The sequence below is a fragment of the Ovis canadensis genome, chromosome 1 (genome assembly GCF_042477335.2).
Source record: "Ovis canadensis isolate MfBH-ARS-UI-01 breed Bighorn chromosome 1, ARS-UI_OviCan_v2, whole genome shotgun sequence".
Classification (NCBI taxonomy): domain Eukaryota; kingdom Metazoa; phylum Chordata; class Mammalia; order Artiodactyla; family Bovidae; genus Ovis; species Ovis canadensis.
In genome coordinates this window covers 90,478,808-90,498,792 of record NC_091245.1, presented here as the reverse complement: position 1 = coordinate 90,498,792, position 19,985 = coordinate 90,478,808, and the positions used below count along the sequence as shown (strand labels likewise).

The window sequence follows — 19,985 nt, the reverse complement described above, 5'->3', positions numbered from 1 at the left end:
AGATAGTATGTTGGAAAAAATACATTACTTTGCAGTCAGATAGATGCTAGGTTGACATCTTTGTTGTGTGACTGGACAAGTGTTCTGAGTCCCAGTTTTCCTATCTGTTAAAGTAAAACGATATCTAGCTCATAGGATTGCTGTAAAGATTGAGTTAACAAATACAAAACATCTTGCCAAGCTCCTGATACAAGGTGATCAATGCTTTAATTATTAGGAACTACTATCCTGAAAGAGGAGAGTGAAAAGTTGGCTTAAAGCTCAACATTCAGAAAATGAAGATCATGGCATCTGGTCCCATCACTTCATGGGAAATAGATGGGAAACAGTGGAAACAGTGTCAGACTTTATTTTTGGGGACTCCAAAATCACTACAGATGGTGACTGCAGCCATGAAATTAAAAGACGCTTACTTCTTGGAAGAAAAGTTATGACCAACCTAGATAGCATATTCAAAAGCAGAGACATTACTTTGTCAACAAAGGTCTGTCTAGTTAAGGCTATGGTTTTTCCAGTGGTCACGTATGGATGTGAGAGTTGGACTGTGAAGAAATCTGAGCGCCGAAGAATTTATGCTTTTGAACTGTGGTGGTGGAGAAGACTCTTGAGCGTCCCTTGGACTGCAAGGAGATCCAACCAGTCCATTCTGAAGGAGATCAGCCCTGGGATTTCTTTGGAGGGAATGATGCTGAAGCTGAAACTCCAGTACTCTGGCCACCTCATGCAAATAATTGACTCACTGGAAAAGACTCTGATGCTGGGAGGGATTGGGGGTAGAAGGAAAAGGGGACGACCAAGGATGAGATGGCTGGATGGCATCACAGACTCAATGGACGTGAGTTTGAGTGAACTCCGGGAGTTGGTGATGGACAGGGAGGCCTGGCATGCTGCGATTCATGAGGTCACAAAGAGTCGGACACGACTGAGCGACTAAACTGAACTGATCCTCTCTCATTTTCCAAAAGAATTCTGAGAAAGGCATTACCAAAACTGAGGACAGTCAAGATCAATTACTTTAGAAATAAGAGACTCTGGCTACCCTTTTGTAGTTGGGAACCACAGATAAAGAAGGATGATAGATAGCATGCTGGAGTGAAGAGTCGTGAGGAATTTAAACTACCATTTGAGTCACTTTTGTTTTTAGATGAAATCCTTCCCTCATTTCCTGATGGTTTCATGCTTTAACCTCTCTCAAGGATATTATAAAGCAAGGAATCATTTTATATCTTTTTCGCCTCTCCCCTGATGTTAAGAGGAATAACGAGCACTTGGTAAAGGGAGTCTATAAATACTAACTGCACTAGTTGAGTAAATCAACTAGGAATGGAGCCAAAATGTATTTCCTTCAATATTTTTTTATTCCTTAAATATTCTCATTAAGAAATCTAAAACTGTGCTTAAAAAAAAAAAAAGAAATCTAAAACTGTGGTTTAAGGAAGCAGTGTGATGAGTGAAGAATGTAGAATTTCAGTCTCAGCCCTGCTACTAACCAGCTATATGGCTTTGAGGAAAAAAAAAAAAAATTATCTAGCTGCTCTGGCACTGAGTTTCCTCACAGATGAACTCAAATACACTAGATAATCTCTAAAGTCCTTCATGGTTCCATTCGAAGCTTTCATGAGTAAAAATTAAGAATTATTTGTTAGAGAAGTCAAGTAAGAATTATAGGTAAATATACAAAAGGAACTGAAACAGACTATACCTAAATCAAAGTTTTTGATTTGTTGTGACAAATATGCATCCTCAAAAAAGAGTGACACTGAAACAATCTCTAGTCCCTTTAATTACTGGGTTGGCCAAAGAGTTCGTTTAGGATTTTCTCTAAGATATTATGGAAAAACCTGATTAAACTTTTGGCCAACCTGATATAAAGCAGGCTAGTCTAAGCAAGAAAAAATTCTGTTCTTTGTCAATGGCATAAAGAACAATATTCATGTTACATCTACATTTGGAATAACTTCTGCACACAAATTTTAATATCTGGAACATTTTGCTAATATGTCCCAATCCTGGTGGCTCAGAGGTTAAAGCGTCTGCCTGCAGTGTGGTAGACCTGGGTTCGATCCCTGGGTCGGGAAGATCCCCTGGAGAAGGAAATGGCAACCCACTCCAGTATTCTTGCCTGGAGAATCCCATGGACAGAGGAGCCTGGTGGGCTGCAGTCCATGGGGTTGCAAAGAGTTGGACACGACTGAGCGACTTCACTTTCACCAATTATTTAGCTTGGTGTCTACAGGAAGTGATGGAGAAGGAAATGGCAACCCACTCCAGTGTTTTTGCTTGGAGAATCCCAGGGACAGGGGAGCCTGATGGGCTGCCGTCTATGGGGTCACACAGAGTCGGACACGACTGAAGCGACTTAGCAGCAGCAGCTACAGAAAGTGAATGTAATACAAATATGACACAAGAGAGAAAGAAGGGCCCCAGCTGTGTAATTCAACCCCAAGAGATCTGTTTTTGCATATTCCCACAACCATTCTTTGTAAATAATAAAATTTTCCAGGTTTTTTGCTGTCCTTTACATTTGAATCTAATTTCAATACACAACATACTGCAGTAACTTTTTGTTTCAAATATAAATGCATGATCGTAAAACTGCGTTGAGTTTTAGCATGCTAGTGATATTCCTGGGGGTGGTACAGGAGGGGGATGGGGTGGGGTAATACTGACCTGATAGCTTATGGTCACACTTTAGTCCTCAAGTATAAATTCTTGAGGTTTTCTTCAGTTAAAATTTGGGAAAACTGACAAATATATTTAAAATGTCATCAGCATGGTGGAAAAATGTTCAATGTGCAAAATAATAAGAGATTTATTGTCTACGTGACCACACTCTATAAACAATTAGTAAATCCTCAGAATGTCAACTGTCCTCATAGCTGCAGAGGCCTGACAGCTGTAGGTTGATACAGACAAGAAAGAAGAAAACAGCCACTTCAAGATGAAGCTGAGTACATTGGAAAAAACACCAGGAATCTGCCTTCCCTTTTGCAATTATAATTAGGGAAGGTGAGGCCTTTCAAAGTCTTTTTTAAGATGTCCACTGCCATTTCATCTTATGAATGTCACTAGAAGAAACTGACTTTCTCTACCTGAACTGACAAAAACCTATTTGCTTGAATCACTATGACTTATTCACAATGCACTAGATTTAAAAAATAACATGATTACAAATTAACTTTTCAAACTGCCAAATTCTGGTAAGAAAATTCTGATCCCTTGATCTGCCAATCAATAAACAAACAAATCAATCTGTCACCACCTCAACTTTGAAGGGCTTATTACTAATCCCAGCTTCTACTTTTTCCCACTTATGTTCAAATATTAAATGTTGAATTATATGTAATTTTTGGTTTATGCTTTTCTAATAGTGTATTAGACACAGCAAACTTTTAAAAAAGATAGGCTCTAAATTTTATTTGATAGAACACAATTTCCATCTTGCATTTTAAGCTTCCAAGTCCATTTGACTCCAATTTCTGCCTAATATATAAATAATTTGGTCTGAGATTTTCAGAGAAAGGCTGCTTCTAACTCTATATTCATTATCAGAAATATGACTGCCAGATTTTTGGCAAGTCACATCGTAGTCTACAGACTCATTCTCCACTTATTTTCTAAATGAGTTGTTACTTGTCATTGTCACTGTCCATTAAGTAACAGAGAAAAACAAGATCATTTCAACCAGATGCTCAGCTCATTCCTTCCAGTAGAATCTTTCCAAGACCCAAGTTTCCTTACAGTTTAGATGCAGATACTTCTGCCTAAGGAATTTCTATAAATTTGAAATAAAAACCACTTTTGGACAAGTTGTCTGTATATATTATCATACACTGTGGTATAGCTAGCTATAGCTATATTAAGCTTTATAGTTTTTCTCAATGAAAAAAATATATAAATATATACAGTAAAAAGGTAAAAGTCATACATACTACAATACCCTGGAAAAATAAGCCTATTTATAGACTAAATATGAAGCTTATTTTTAAGCTATTAATAAGTGATTTCAAACTGAATTTGCCCGGCTTACTATGTAGTATATTTATATGCTACTTCTCACCAAGTCAGGGCTAAGAGCCAGGAGCGCATGAAGGTTTTCTGTACAAACTTTCACGTGCCAACACCCACAAGAACAGAATTACGGGTATCAAGGACACTGGCCCCCCACCTCCACTGTACCTCCTCAGCACCAGTGCTGATTCTGTCATGGAGGTGTGCTGCTGTGGCTTGGGCTCTGTTCATTTTACTTTGAACTCTGTTCATTTTACTTTTTACTTTGGGTTAAGGCCTTTTCCCTTTACCCAACCTCCAGTCATTTTGGTTCTGGCTGTGGCTGTGCCTTTTCCTTCTTGCTCTGAACTTATTCTAGATGATAGCAGGCATTATTGCCTTTTTACCAGAGAGACTGGGTGGCAGAAAAAGAAACACCCCAAACAGCTTCTATAGCTAAGTAAGCGGTAAGGCAGGGCAGGGTGGAGTACAAGTAAGATGTTTGTCTACCTAGTATCTGGGTGTGTGTATGTCTCTATGTGGAACTGAAGGCTTTATTTCTAAGTAGTGGGTGAAATGGGACATGTAAGAGAAAACGTTTTTAAGATGAGTCTTAGATATTTCTGGATATAGAAGAACCTCAAAAAAAAAAAAAACCCTACATAAATCTTTTTCTTTCAAATCCACTTGGTTAGCGTGCATGCGCACACACACACACACCCACACACCCACACCCACACCCACACCCACACACACACACACACACTCAGTTATGGTACCCAGGAGATCATTCTTCCAAAACTGGATAAAAGTCATTTCATTATTATATATTCAAATTTATCATTTATAATTTAAGAAATTTACACTTAGGCTGCAACTGACTGACCCAGGCCATTCAGTAAGTTTTCAATATAAGTAATAGAAAAATAGCAAAGATGTAATGCAAACTTGCTCCAATTATGTAAAGACTCTTTTCAGTACATATAAGCAAAACCAAAATTTGGAAGGCCAGTAAATTCTAAAAATTCAAAAAATCAACACTGACATACAAAGTGGGTGTTTTGACAGCTTTCTACTAGATAACGTACTTCCTTAAAAACCCAGCATATATGAAATTTTAAAAAAGTCACCTTTATAAATACCAAGCCTAAAATAAATAAAAGTGCACTGCTGTTCAAGAAGAAAATGTATCCAGAGCAACCTTCTATCTGAGGGTGGAAGGTGTTGACACATTACCTTGACTATTTCAAGATTTAAGTTCCCCCACCCTCTGGCACTTCTGGCTTTTCATAAAGGTTATTCATGCATTTGGGGGTGAGAGAGTGACAACATCCCAAATTGTACTTTTGGCATTTTAGGATTAGGCTAGTAAAGAAAAACATGTCAAAATATTACCAGAAAAGGCACAGCTAGAACCAAAATGAGTGGAGGTTGGGTAAAGGGAAGAGGCCTTTACCCAAAGTAAAAAGTAAATAGATCTTTTGTACATTTACTAAAGAGAGTTGTTTTTGCTATTATTATTTACAAAGATTCTAAAATCAAGGTAGAAAAACAAATCTTACTAAATTCTACAATACTGTGCAAAAAAAGCTTTACTATAAATGTCAAGTCAATCTTCTTTTAGTTGAAGGTAAAAGATATTACTGAACTATTTGTATTCTTTGTACTTATGTGTTATAGGTTAAATGTGTCCTCTAACCCAAATTTATATGTTGAAGTCCTAATCCCTAATCCCTCAGAATGTGATATATTTGAAAACAGGGTCTTTAAAGAGTGATTAAGTTAAAAATGAGGTCACGGGACTTCCCTGGTGGTGCAGTGGTTAAGACTGTGCTTCCATTGCAGAGCTCACCGGTTCAATCTCTGGTCAGGAAACTAAGATCCCACATGTCACGGTGGTGCAGCCAAAAAATATACGAGGACATTAGGGTAGGCCCTTATCTAATATGCCTGGAGCCCTTGTAAGAAGAGAGATTTGGATAAAAACACAGGCCAGGAAGAGACCCTGTGAAGACAGGGAGAAGATGCCTCCCGTTTAATAAGCCAAAGACAGAGAGGCCTCAGAAGGAACCAATGCTGCTGACACACTGATTTCTGATTTCCAGCCTCCAGGATTGTGAGAAGATAAATTTCTGTTGTTTCAGCAACCCAGTCTGTGGTACTTGTTATGGCAGCTCTAGCAAACTAACACAACATTGTAATCATTTACTACTGGTATTTTTAAACGTTATTACTGCGACTAGATCAAAATCTTCCCCTTACTGTGAGAGTGCCTGAATAGAGAATGCCTTGCTGTGTCTTATCAGTCTGATGATAGGATTATGTAAAAAGGAATGGTTTTGTAACAGTTTCAGAGTACAAATTTCAGGATCCTGAAATATAAATATAATATACATCAGTGCTAAGGGATTGAGATGCTTGTTTATCCAATACTCTCAATGTGTACTTTGAAGAAGGCCTCAAGAAGCCAGCTCTGTAATAATGCTAATAACTTGTTAAGGTCAATACTTAAAATGCTTTCAGAATTCTACTCAAAGCTGATTCTAGGTTGCCAGATTTTTTAGATTTATACTTAGGGCAGAAATTAATAATAATATAATTAAGCTTACCAATATTAATCACCACTTCTCAGAGTTTTATTTATTTTTTCCTCAGAGTTTTTTAGAATTCAAACCATAGTAGTAATAAAACACACACACACACACACACACACATACATACACACACACACACACTGAGCTAAACATTAATCTGTTCCAAGCAGTGTTCTAAGTACTTGACATGTATTAACTCAGTCCTTACAACCTTAGGTGATAGGTGTTATAACCATGAACCAGCCAGTTCATCATAACCATCACCTCCATTTTAAAGATGGGAAAACTGAGGTACAAAGACTAAATAACTTGTTCAAAGTCTTACATGTAGTATGTGACAGAAATAGAATTTGAACCTAAGTAATTTAACTCCAGAGGCTTCCTTAGTAACTACTGCTACTTGGTACCAACTTACATCTGATTTTCTCATTTTACCAGCTACAATGTTGAGTCACAGAACTGGAAGGGACCTCAGAAATAATCTAACTTAGGACTCTCATTTTACAGATGAAAATTGAGGCCAGAGTTGTTAAGTGAATTACTGAAGAGTACAGCTAAATAGTAAAACTGTTAAGATACCGTCTAATCGACTTTCTGGGACAGCAAGATGGATGTCAGTTTCTGTTTTGGTCGGCACTGTTTGAAGACTCACGCGTCTCCAGCGTATCTCTGTGTGTGCATGCGTGTGCAAGTCCGTCTCCCTCACGAGGTGTGCACATCTGCTTCCACCACTGTCTCTCCTACATGTCGCCATCAACATTTATACATATACAGAAGAAAAGGAGGAAGTGGCCTCATGCCTGTAAACAAACATTCAAACATCTCTCCCCAAAAATGGGGATGTCTGGCACAATGCTATTAAAAACAGATCTGTCTACCTAGAAATCTTGTTTATACCTTTTCAAGTATTCTCACCTGGGACAAGACCAAACCAGAAGAGCTACATTAGTTAAGCTACTGGAACATACGTTAATGAAAATGAATAAGTTTTTACATTAATAATTTTTTTCATTAAAATTAAAAATATGTCTATTGATAGTATCAGGAAATTACCAGGAGTATTTACCATTTCAGGTATATTTGTTAGTGGCTTTATTTCAATGAAATCATTAGCCTTATTTCAGAGAAGTAAAAATTTAGGGGACAGATAGATGATATAGACAGATACACATATTTCAATGAAATTATAACATGATTTCACTGAAATATGTACATCTGTCTGTATCATCTAGCTGTCCATCATCCCCCTAAATTTTTGTTTCTTTGAAATAATGTCACCATGATTTGCAAAATACTACAATGAGGGAACAATATGTAGATTGATTTTATTTCCAGTAAAATGATTCATGGGCCTCAATTCTACAGGCAGGCTGGGATACAAGAACGTTTCAAATATTAGTGTTGGATGAAGTTGTTGACTCCATCAAGATTTCAGGCGAGGGAGAAAGAGAGCATGTGGCATGCAGGACAAACCCTAATACGGTCCAGATATCTGTGTGTTAGCTATGCCCATGATCTGACTCTTTCTGAACTGTATAAAAATTTCTCATAGGACTATAACAGAAAATTATAACTGATGATGTTGTTTTGCCTTTAAAATTTTGTCTTTTAAACCAGACCACTGATTTTTTTAAAAAAAGTTTAACAAATTGATATCAGTTGAAAATGATCAAGAGACCTTGCTCCCAGGTTCTTTGGGGACGGTAACTCTTCTGAGAGGATGTATCTAAGTAACTCTTCTAAGAGGACGTTGCAGTGGAAAGGGCTTGGACTTCTGAGTCCTACAGACCCAGGTTTATATCTTGGCTCTACAACTTCATACTTCCTTGATCCACTTAACCTTTGAGCTCTCCCTTCTATAAAACGGGGATGACTATATATACCCTAACAGGATACGGAAGGGTTTAACAGGGTTAGTGAGTGGTCAGCTCTCTCACTTGTTATCTCTGGAGAGCATATATTTGGTTGCATCTGCAAGGATAATTCAATTTTCCTTTTTCCAATGAGCAGTCATTTTCTACCATTCATGTGTCTAATTTAGAAATCAAAACAAGTTTACTCCTTCTAACCTGGCAGGCTGATCTGTTCCAAGAAGGTGATCACCTGGCCAGTTCCTGGGGAAAATGGCTTAGGAACACACACAACACTTTTTTAGGCCAATGGTATTTGCACACTACTGGGGAAAGAAAAAGGACAATCTTCTGTCTAGGCTAGTTTTTTTGTGACTTTAGGATATAAATGAAAAGCATGACCTTGCTTCCACTGCATTTCTATACCTCTTAACAGTCATAATTTTAACTTGTAATACTGATAAGTGGGTCTTCTAAAAACATTACAGCTATTTTTAATATTAAATGCATAATGGATATGTATCTATATTTATAACCCAGCAGCAGTTATCCCATTCTATTGTATCAATTCATCTATTTACATAGCTGTCTTTTGTCTCATAAGACTGCTCTTCCGGACGAATACTCTGTCTTATTCTACTTGATAAACTTAGTACCCAGCAGTCTCTGGTTCAAAGGGGTATTCAAAACAGGCTGGTTGCATAGAAATGTATCATAAAACTGGACTTTATCTTTTAGGAAATAAGAAGCCACTAAACATTTTTAACAAGGTGAATCTCATAATAAAAGTATAGTTTTAAGAAGGCTAAAGCTTGAAGTACAGAGCTGATTTGACTGAAGAGAAACTGGAAGCAGAAAAAGCACTTGGGAGAATAACAGTGCAGGTATAAGATTAAAATGTGTGAACGAGGATGGTGGCAGTTAACAATGGAAAAAAAAAAGACGGATGTAAGAGACTTTGTAAAGAATGTACAGTAACTCAGTATTGGTTTTATTTAAGGAGATAAGAGGAGAAATAATCCCAGATCAGCTGAGGTTTTAAGGCTGGGTAACTAGAATGATGATGCCTTTAACAGAAACAGGGATGTTAGAAAAGGAACTGGTTTTTTCAGGGAAATGATGACTGTGATGAGACAGACACTGAATGAGAAGTAATTAGCCCACCCCCTCAAGAGGAACATGTTCAAAGTCAGTGAGTGTGGTGAAGGCTACAGGTTTAGAAGCAAGGAAGTCTTTAGGGATGGAGCCTTTTCAGAAAATCTCCTCTCTGCCTTCAATTTGGGAACAAGAGGCAATAAGAAGCTGACACACAGGGCTGGACCAGACCTTGTCTGTGCGGTCAAATATTGGACCAGCTAGGAGCCAGCCTGGTTCTGTTCCCACTCTAGTTCCACTGCTGTAGCAGAAAAAGGCCTACTCAGCAGAAACCAAGGAACGGGGACCTCTTCCTCCCCCAAACCCCCAAACTTAGTGCTTCTTTTCTCTCTAACTTACCCATCAGTTGACTCTCCTCCCCATTATAATTTATAGCTCTTATCTCCCATTGAAACAACTCATCCCTGCTTGCTTCTCCCTCTGCACCCCTTCCTCCCTGACAGACCCAGAGCACACTTCAGCCTCGCCTTGCCCAGCGGCTTTGTACAAGGGATCCATGCAGATGCTCCCAAGGCTCAGGGTCAGAAGTCTTTTTTTGTCTGTAAACCCCATCATCCTGTGCTCTTTTTGTTTTCCTTCCTAGTTTCTATTTGAACTCAGTAACAATTAAGGATTACATTCTTTGTGGCTCCAAAAGATTTAGAAAGGATTCATTTCGCAGCAGAGCACACAGTTAGAGTGAACGCTCTGGCTTTGGACCTGAAATACAGAGCTTGGAAACAGTTGGCAGGGAGAAGCCATATTACTACATTCTTTACATCAAAGCCTGTTTGTAGTCCTGCTTTCCTCAACCCACAAGCCCTGCCCTCGACTCCCCTGCCCTCTACTCTTAACTCCCCATCCATGGTTTCTTCTCATCCATTTTGACTGTTCCTATGAACTGCTCCTTACATTGGAGGCAGTAGAAGAGCTGTCTTCAAAAGGCAAAAAAATCACTATTAATCAAAATTACCATGGAAAATCCCTTAAATCTCACAGAAGGTACAACCCTGTACCATGATCACACTATCCATGAAACTGTTTATATGACACTGAGAGCGAAGGCATTTGAGACAGTTTGGAGTGGAGTAACTGACAACTCAGAGAGAAAACATCAGATAGTTGAATCCCTTGCCTTTCTTTTTCCAGGGCCAACAAGTTTAAGGAAGATAATGCACATGACAAAATTATGAAACACACGCTGTAAGACACACACACTGTCCTAAAAATTCTTCTGTCAGATGTCTGAGATCACGACATACACAAGCTCTGTTTCCCTCTACTTAGGAAACGTAGCTATGTAGTCAAATATTTAAAACCAAACCAACCCATAGCTAAAATCAGATACTAATTCTTCACCTTTGTTTAAATGATAAAGGAGTAAAAGAATATTCAATATTAATTAACTCACGTGCAGTGCTAATAATAATGTCAATAATACCTACCAATTATTGAGTGCTTCCTACATGCCATGTTCCTGTAATCCTTTTTTAAAAAAAGCCTCTAAAAGTCATTTTTAAGTCACAGCTGAGGAAACTGAGATATGGTGAAGGTAGAAAACTCTGCCCTTCTGGGTCATACAGCAAAAGAGCAACAGAGTTGGGATTTGAACTCAGGTTTGCCTTTAAAGTCTGTGCTGTAAATTAGCACACTTTATCGCCTCGCCATAAATAACCTATCTTCTCACTGAAATGCTTTGAACTAAAACTAGGAAGATTCAATTTTTAGCTATTAGCAGCAAACATTCAGGAAATAAGAAAAAAATGGCCTTTGGTAACAGGCTGATGAGCTATTCCTGGGGTCAACCACCAGACTGGACAAACTTCCTCTAAAAATATCTCTGCTTCTTGTATCATGCCACTAAACACCAATTCAGTGGCCTAAAAATCCTTGTATCAGGTATCTGAGATATGACATGCAAAAGATTTGTTTTCCCCTACTTATGCATCTTAGCTCTATGTTGAAATATTTAAAATTAAACCAACCAATAACTAAAATCAGACATGAATTCTTCACTGGTGTTTAAATGCTAAAGGTGTAGAAGAATATTTAATATTACATTATTTAATTCACATAAAAAGTGAAACACTATTTCACTAAAAACATCCAAGAAACACCATTCTGCTCCACTCAGAAAAGTCAAAAATTCTAATCTTGTTCTGCAAATTAACTAGTAGTACTGGAAACCTGATTCTACCAAGACACAAATCCACTGTAGGCTGAGTGCATTATGCCCACCACAGTCAGTCTGCATGATTCCATTCAGCGACCCAATACAGTGTGTATCCTTAATCATGTACTTGGTCCTAGTTTAGAAAAGTATAAAGTCAATTAGAAATTCATTTTTAAAAAAATCCCAAAGTAGATCAGAAATTTGTCAAAACCAAACTCTCAGAAACCATTTTTAAAGAAAAAACAGTTCCTAGTGTGTTCTCCTAAATTCACTTCATTCCTCTCAGGTCAGATTTTTAGAAAAATAAAATGCTAAAAGACTAGCACTGATTACATTAATAAGTCTGGTTCAAATTTCAAACTTCAAAATTCATTACTTCAAAATTATATATCTAATCAGCAGACATCTTCTACTACAAAATTCAGTATTTTAGTCATTGAAGATACTGGAGTGCCAGAAGACATCAGATCGGGAAAACAAGGCAGAAAGAAATGGACTGTTTATACCAACAAGATATGCCATATCTTATCAGTACATCTTTCTAGTCTACCCGAAGGTGTCAGCTTCAAATGAAGTTCAACACTCATTAAGTCAAACTATATACTAGGCACTATGAAAGGTATAAAGGTGAAACAAAACATACTAACACCTCCTGAAGACTTTATAATGAGATAGACTACACGTACATTAGAAAAATCTCTGCATACGATGCTTTTCTTCATCTAACACTACTAAACAGGTGTCGAAAAAGTTAAAGATTTCTGCGATTCAAATGTGTATCGAATAAATCTTGCTTGTTATGCCAAGGAATCAAAGAGCATTATTTGCTTTTTCCTTTCTGCTCATAAAGGCCCTGGCAATCACCACAACTTTGTTTTCCTTAGTCTCTTTACATTGGTTTATTTTCTTTTCTCTGTTCATAAAGGAAGATATATCTTTTGGGGATTTCCTGCTCTGCTTTTAGTTTTTCTCTGCTGCTATTGCTGGGGGGCCCTTACCAGCCCATTGCAGTATGCTTGGTGTGTGCTGGAGAGACCCTCCGCAGTTTCTTCTCTGGGCCTTTTTATTGGAGATCTGGAAACAGTCACCGAGTGGATCTATGCAGAGGGAGACTGGCTCCGAAAACGTCCAACCTAACTATTCAAAATTAATTACCTTCATGACGTCTACCTTCAGAGACGCTTATCAGGAAAGTAAAAGACAGCCCTTATGATTGCCCCTCATGATTCCAACTCCTCCAATCCCATTGTTACTATCTTTGACTTCAGAAAACAGTAGTAAGACAGACTTTGGATTGAAAGCAAAAGAAACAACGCTAAAAAATATGGCGGATTTTAATGTATGAAAGCGCTAGCAACAGATGGTTAATGGGGAGTCAATGGCATTTACATTAGGCCAAAATTATCAATATTTTGCACCTGCTGAAATGAAGGTCTTTATGAGCACCCTATAGAGACTCTCTTTGGTAGTCACATGTGTCTGAATAGCTAGAGTTTACCTTGCTTTTATTAATCCTTATCTCTGAAATTTAAAATGTGCTTTTAATTTTTATCCCCTGAATTTTGGTAGATGATACTGGTCTTGTAAAGCCAGTCAACATCATATATATATATATATTACACATCAGTTTCTCCTAGAGGAAAAAGCCCACCATAAAATAGGGGCTAGAGAGTAACCAAAGGCTACCTGACCAGATTAATCATAAACCTAGACCACTGAACCTGAATTTTCTTCAAACATTTCCTCCCTTTTGTTTCAAAAGAACTACACCTTCAAGGTTAACTGCAGTCTCCCTGAGCAACAGACCAGCCCACCTAGACTGGAAGTCACTCATTCCTAATCTAAAGCTCTTTATTTAGTTATCTGTACTGCTTCACTTGAAAGCATGCTGTTACGGACAGTCCAACAATATACACTGCATTCCTACCCACAACGACAACTCTGTAGATATACAACACGCTCAATTCACTGTGAAATACTAAAAGGCGATTTTTCATCAAATTTTCAGGAAGAAATAGGATAGAAATCAAAAACGAAACGCAACTCAAACCTAAAAAAAAACAATCCTCAGAGGTTAGGTTCTCTTTCAAGTAATAGAGTAAAGGTACAAAGCGGGGTCGGGAAGGTTACTATTTCTCCTCCTCCAGAGTCAAAAAGTCCCGAAGCAGAGGAACTCTCGATACCGCCCCCCGCCCCCGCCCCAGCTCCATAGGAGAATAGAGGATTCAGGGGGAAGGCTCAGGAATACAGAATGGGGGATGGGAGGAACCCAAGTTGGGGAAGGCCGATTCGTCCGTGGAGCTGGCTGTCTAGGTCGGGTCTTTTGATTTTTGCATCGTCCCATCTCTCTTCTTTTTGAAAACACTGATTTTAATCTTATGGATAAAATTACCCCTGGTCCCTCCCTTGCGAGCAAGGACAGGTGTTGGAAGAGATGTCTGGCCTCCTAGGGGTACAAAATGGGGGCGGGGGCGGCAGTCTAAAGAATGGGAACCTGTACGCCTTCTCCCAAGGTTGAGGGGCTAGGTGAGGGACCTTTTAAATGAGGGGTATCAGGAAACCAGCCCCTTCTGGGAAGCTGGGATTGATGGGGGACAGTAAGTAGCTGCAAGCACCCTCGAAGGATGAGGAGCCGCCTCCTCAGGGAATACCGGGAGGTAGAGGAGACGGCCCCGCCCCCTCAGGGGATGGGCGCGAGTGGCAGCTGGGACGGTGGCGGGAGGACACCGGCGGTTCTACCCCTGTTTTTCTTTCGAGAACCTGGCCTCCCAGCCGCCGCCAAGCCCCGGCGCCAACGGCTCCTACCTTTTCCCGGCGCTCAAGGTTCCTCTCCCTGCCGCCTCCGCCACCCTCTCCATCCACAGCCCCTCGAGGCCCCGCCCCTCAACAGCCAGGCGGGGGCACTGGCATTCGGCAGAGCCAATGGCCTCCTCGCCTCTCCAACCCCGAAACCAATCCGCGCCGGCTGGAGGAGGGGCTTCTCCAATGTCATTTAGGCTCCTCCCGGGGCCCCAAGATCCCTTTTGTTTGGGGAGAGCCAAGCTGGGATTGAGCTCGCGTCACTTCCGGGAGGAAGCTCAGTCCTCCTGCCCCGGCTCGGGGTGGGCTTGCGCCCCTCCGGGCCCGGATTTTGCAACTTTCCACCTTCTATGGGCTTTCGGGACCAGATGGTGGCAAGTGCTTCGTGTGTACCCTCGTTGTACGGGAAGCTCAGGAATGGGTTTCGGGTGTCCTGACTGACTGGGCACATTAACGTTTCATCCAAAATGTTAATAAATGAAGTGCGCTCTGGTGTTTAGAAAACCTGTTGTTGAAAACCTGGTAACGTGGCTTGCCTGTTCTACCCCCCGACACACTTTTTTTTTTTTGGCGGGGGGCGGGGAGAGGGGGACAAAGCGTGTGCTAGAGAAGGGAGCAAAGATGAAAAACCCAGAGACCCCTCTTTTCACATTATATTTGGAAGAGAATAGTAGCTTCTGGAGCCCCTGGAACCCCTGGAGTGGAGACGCCGGGTAGCTTTCCAACCCGACTTCCTTTCCAGGTAGAAATCGAATGAATAAAATTTCTGTGTGTCAGTGTTTTCTACGCTGTTTTCCAAATGAGAATTTTTGTGTCTTTGGCCCCATTGTACTGTAGGCTGCCGCAGCCCTGCTGGGACAAAGGACAGTAGAGGATGCAAGGAATGTCTGTCCCTCGTGAACACAGGAATGCAGATCTGGTGGCAGCAAGCCCTTGTTTAGTCGCTAAGTCACGTCCGACTCTTTTGTGACTCAATGGGTCCGCCAGGCTTTTCTGTCCATCGACTTTTCCAGGCAAGAATACTGGAGTGGGTTGCCATTTCCTCCTCCAGGGCATCTTTCTGATCCAGAGATCGAACCCGCATCTCCTGCATTGCAGGTGGATTCTTTACCGCTGAGCCACCTGGGAAGCCCCGCACTAAGCCCTCCAGCACCAAATAACCCAGAGAAGGGCGAGGGTGCATCCCTTCCTGAGGTCAAAGTTTCTGGATTTCTTTTTCCCGTTCACGGATTCCAGTTCAACTGGTTAAAAGAATAATAATCACATTGCTTTAAATATAATAAATGCTTACAATTATTTATAATGCATAAGTAATATGAATTAATTTCAATGTATTATTTCTAATATTAACAATTATTATTAAGCAAAGCAGTACTGAGGCCTCCTACTCACCTAGGCAGACTGTCTCAAGACAGATCCAGCTCTGTCCACACGCAGTTTGCAGTCAGGTGGAGGGATGTAGTCAGTTGGCAAACATAGGGAAGTTCGAAGGAAGTAAACCAGTATTAATGCCATTTTGTTGCATAAGTGCTCAGTCAGGTCTGATGCTTTTGTAACTGCATGGATTGTAGTCCACCAGGCTCCTTTGTCCATGGGATTTTCCTGGCAAGAATGCTGGATTGTGTTGCCATTTCCTCCTCCAGGGGATCTTCCCGACTCAAAGATCAAACCCTTGTCTCTTGCATTGGCAGGTGGATTCTTTACCACTGAGCCACCTGGGAAGCCCTATTAATGCCATTCAGTTCAGTCGCTCAGTTGTGTCCGACCCCATGCCAGGAATCCCTGTCCATCACCAACTCCTGGAGCTTCTCAAACAGATGTCCATCGAGTTGGTGATGACATCCAACCATCTCATCTTCTGTCGTCCCCTTCTCCTGCCTTCACTCTTTCCCAGCATCAGGGTCTTTTCAAATGAGTCAGTAGTTCACATCAGGTAGACAATGTATTGGAGTTTCAGCTTCAGCATCAGTCCTTCCAATGAATATTCAGGACTGATCTCCTTTAGGATGGACTGGTTGGATCTTCTTGCAGTCCAAGGGACTCTCAAGAGTCTTCTCCAACACCACAGTTCAAAAGCATCAATTCTTTGGTGCTCAGCTTTCTTTATAGTCCAACTCTCACATCCATACATGACTACTGCAAAAGACCATAGCTTTGACTAGATGGACTTTTGTTGGCAAAGTAATGTCTCTGCTTTTTAATATGCTGTCTAGGTTGCCATTCCTGCAAGTTATTTTCATATAATGATATTTAATCTTCACACAGGAGACATGAATTTGATCCCTGGGTTGGGAAGATCCCCTGCAAAAAGGAACAGCTACCCACGCCAGTATTCTTGCCTGGAGAATTTCATGGACAGAGAAGCCTGGTGGGCTACAGTCCATAGGGTCTCAAAGAGTCGAACACAGCTGCGCAGGCATGCACACACACGCACACAAATGTAATATCTTTCCTAACCTGTAAGATAGACCATTGGTGCCTATTTTACAGAGAAGAGAGAAATTCAGAGAAATCAAGTAAAGCCATAGAACTAGTAAATGGAAAACAAAGACCTTCCAACAAGGATGTGGATTCCAACTCTGTGCTATATTCTGCTCTCTATACACTTGGCTTTCAGGAGGAGGGCCGGTTCAGAGAGTGAGTCTGGATGACCTCCAACTAGCATTAGAAACAGAAATGGGCTCCATGTCTCCCTCTATTGACTGCTGGCTTGAGAATGTCCTCTGTATGTATATTTGAAGGACAAGAGGACTGTACTAAAGGGCTTCACAGCAGCTCAGATGCTTCTGAAGTAACAAATAGGAAATTCAGAACTTCAGAAAGACATCATTCCCTGTGTTCTGAAAGGCAAGATGAAGGGTCAGGGACATAGTAGGTGTTCAACAAATACTGACTTCACTTGAAACAAAATGTCTGGAATGGTTAAAAACAGAGTTTAAGTGCTGGACTAGGCCCACGAATTTGAAAAATTCCATTTCCTCCTCCGCCCTTTTGCCCTGCCTTCTGGGTGTGCAATGAGGAAGTGCCTCATTGCCCGACAGTGAGGCAGATGCAGAACAGGCTATTTTCTGCTGGCTTCTGAGTCACTGTAAGAGCTGTCCCAGTGAATCAGCTCACCCCTCCTCCCCTCCTTCCCTTTGTTAACCCACCATTACCCATTCTACTCCCAGGTTGACCTGGCACCTACTTCCTTCAGAGCAACTGGCGGCTCCCCAGATTTTCTGAGCTCTTGCTGACTTTCCTCAGTGAGTGTGGGAGGACCCAGCAAGAATGAGGTCATCCCTGCCTGGTAGGATTGAGTCCTGAGGGTATTCAGATTATTATCCTTTTAATTCATCACCCCTGGAGCTAGTGCATGGCCAGAGCCTGTGAATTTGAAGTTCAATGATTCTTCAAATGTATAAAATGTCTAAATAAATTAGAGTCTGGCACACAGGTGTACAGAGGTAGAAAGTGGGTTTGTAATAATTTCCTAAAGTTGTATAACACAACATACTATTTTTATGTCTATTATTGTATCAACATGCCAGTAGTATTTATTAAATGCCTACTGTATGTCAGGTAACAATTTAGTAAGAAGCACTAAAGAGTATAGTGTGTGTTAGTTTTTCTCCAAATGAGTAAACATCTTAGGTAGGTGTACCATGAATGTTTATTGCTGGTTTGGGGAAGGCAATGATAGAGTAAAAGAGGGCTAGACTGGAAATGTAAAAGAAAAATTTGTGAGTTCTGCTGGAGTTCTCCCTGTCACAAACTGTAGTTTCTTAGGGCTGCTGTGACAACTGACCTTAAATGGGGTGATTTAAAATAACAGAGATGTATTCTCTCTCAGTGAGGAGGCTAGGAGTCTGAAATTAAGGTTTTGACAAGGTTGGTTCCTTGGTGAGGGGTGTTGGTGGGAGTGGGCTTATGGAGGGTCACCTTGCTCTCCTAGCTTATGAGGGTTCCTGGCAATCCTTGGCTTGTAGCTGAATTGTGCTATTCTCTGCTTCTGTCTTCACATGGCATTTCCCCCTCTGTGACTTAATGCCTCTGTCTGTCTTCTCCTCTTCTTCTAAGGATAACAGTCATACTGGATTTAGAAGTCATCCTAATCTAGTATGACCTCATCTTAGCTCATTACATCTGCAAATATCTCATTTCAAAGAAAGTTCACATTCTGAGGATTTGGAGGGGGGCAGGGATGGGAAACATTCAAACCTGTGTGCAAAACTACTTCACAAAGTAACGCCCCCAACTTAACTGCATTTAGCTTCACTGGTAATAGCATGAAATTAGCAACCTGATTCCTAAAGATCGTTTCAGTTCTATAATTGTATGATAATTATATATGCTAGAAGCATTTCTCAAGCCTTTACTATATGGCAGGCACTATGAAAATGCTTCGGAGTACATCTCATTTAACCCTTAAAAGAATTCCAGGAGCGAGATGTGAATATTCCTGTTTTACAGATAACAAAATTGAGGCGCAAAGAGGTCCATGGTCATGGAATTCATAAGAGATGAACATGGAATATTTACTCAGATCTGACTCCTAAGTCCACCCTCATAATTACTATGCTCTATCACGTCTCCATCATACGAGATGGGTTAGGAAGACAGGGAATGCAACGAATATTTTTAAATTTGATTTTTGGAATACTTGGAGATGAATAGCAATCTTCTGGGGAAGGCAAGAGAGAAGAGAACAGTGGGTGGCAAATGAAAACAGCAGGGAAGAGGCGAGCTATTGGCACTTACCTGAGCCTCAGTTTCCTCATTTCTTAAATGGAATCAGTTCCTTCAAGTGGTTGTGACTATCCAAGTGAGATGATGGGCATGAAAGTATTTGGTAAATTCTATGAGGGATGATAAACTATTTGGAGATCTTGCTCAAGCTCTTTCTCCTCTCTGGGCCCGAGCCCTGCAGCTGAACATCTAAGGGTTGGTTGACCATCTGGAGCTCTGTAAGACTCCTTCTAGCTGTGACCCACTTGGACTTACTAAGATGCTGGGTGAGCTAGATGTGAAAGTTGGAGTGACTGGGAAAAGTGACCTGGCTTGGCTCTTCCTACCTGCTGGTTCCTTATGAGCCCCCATCTGGCTTCTCCAAGAGGGGATCCTGAGGTCGCAACATAGAAGCCTGAGAGAGCTCTTTCTGCTGGGACCAGGCTTAAGTGGGAAGGCTGGTGTGCTGTCTCCATGACTCCCTACGTTTTCTCCCATAACTTGTTCCCACAAAGGCCTTTCTGAGTAGTCCTTAAGGTTCTTTCACTTAGGATCCCTCGACCGACTAGAGCACAGGGGAAGCTGAGAAGTTTCTGGGTGTGGCCCTCACTGTGTTCTCGATCTTATTGCGCCCCCTAGTGCTGAGCGACGAGTCCTGCGGTCGTCGGCTTCCCTCTTGGCTGCCCCAGCGCACTCCGCGGAGCGCCTCTCACTGGACGGTTTTTCCTTTTAAGGGCG

At 40.8% G+C, this 19,985-nt stretch overlaps 1 protein-coding gene across 1 annotated transcript in view; it reads right to left on the bottom strand.

The window, feature by feature from the left end:
• CTTNBP2NL (CTTNBP2 N-terminal like) overlaps positions 1 to 14,634 on the bottom strand; it is a 52,405-nt gene extending 37,771 nt beyond the window's left edge. The window contains exon 1 of the mRNA XM_069600464.1: positions 14,547 to 14,634. The gene's annotated coding sequence lies outside the window, so the exon portion shown is untranslated. The remainder of the gene's footprint in view (positions 1 to 14,546) is intronic.
• Between the last annotated feature and the right edge of the window lie 5,351 nt (positions 14,635 to 19,985).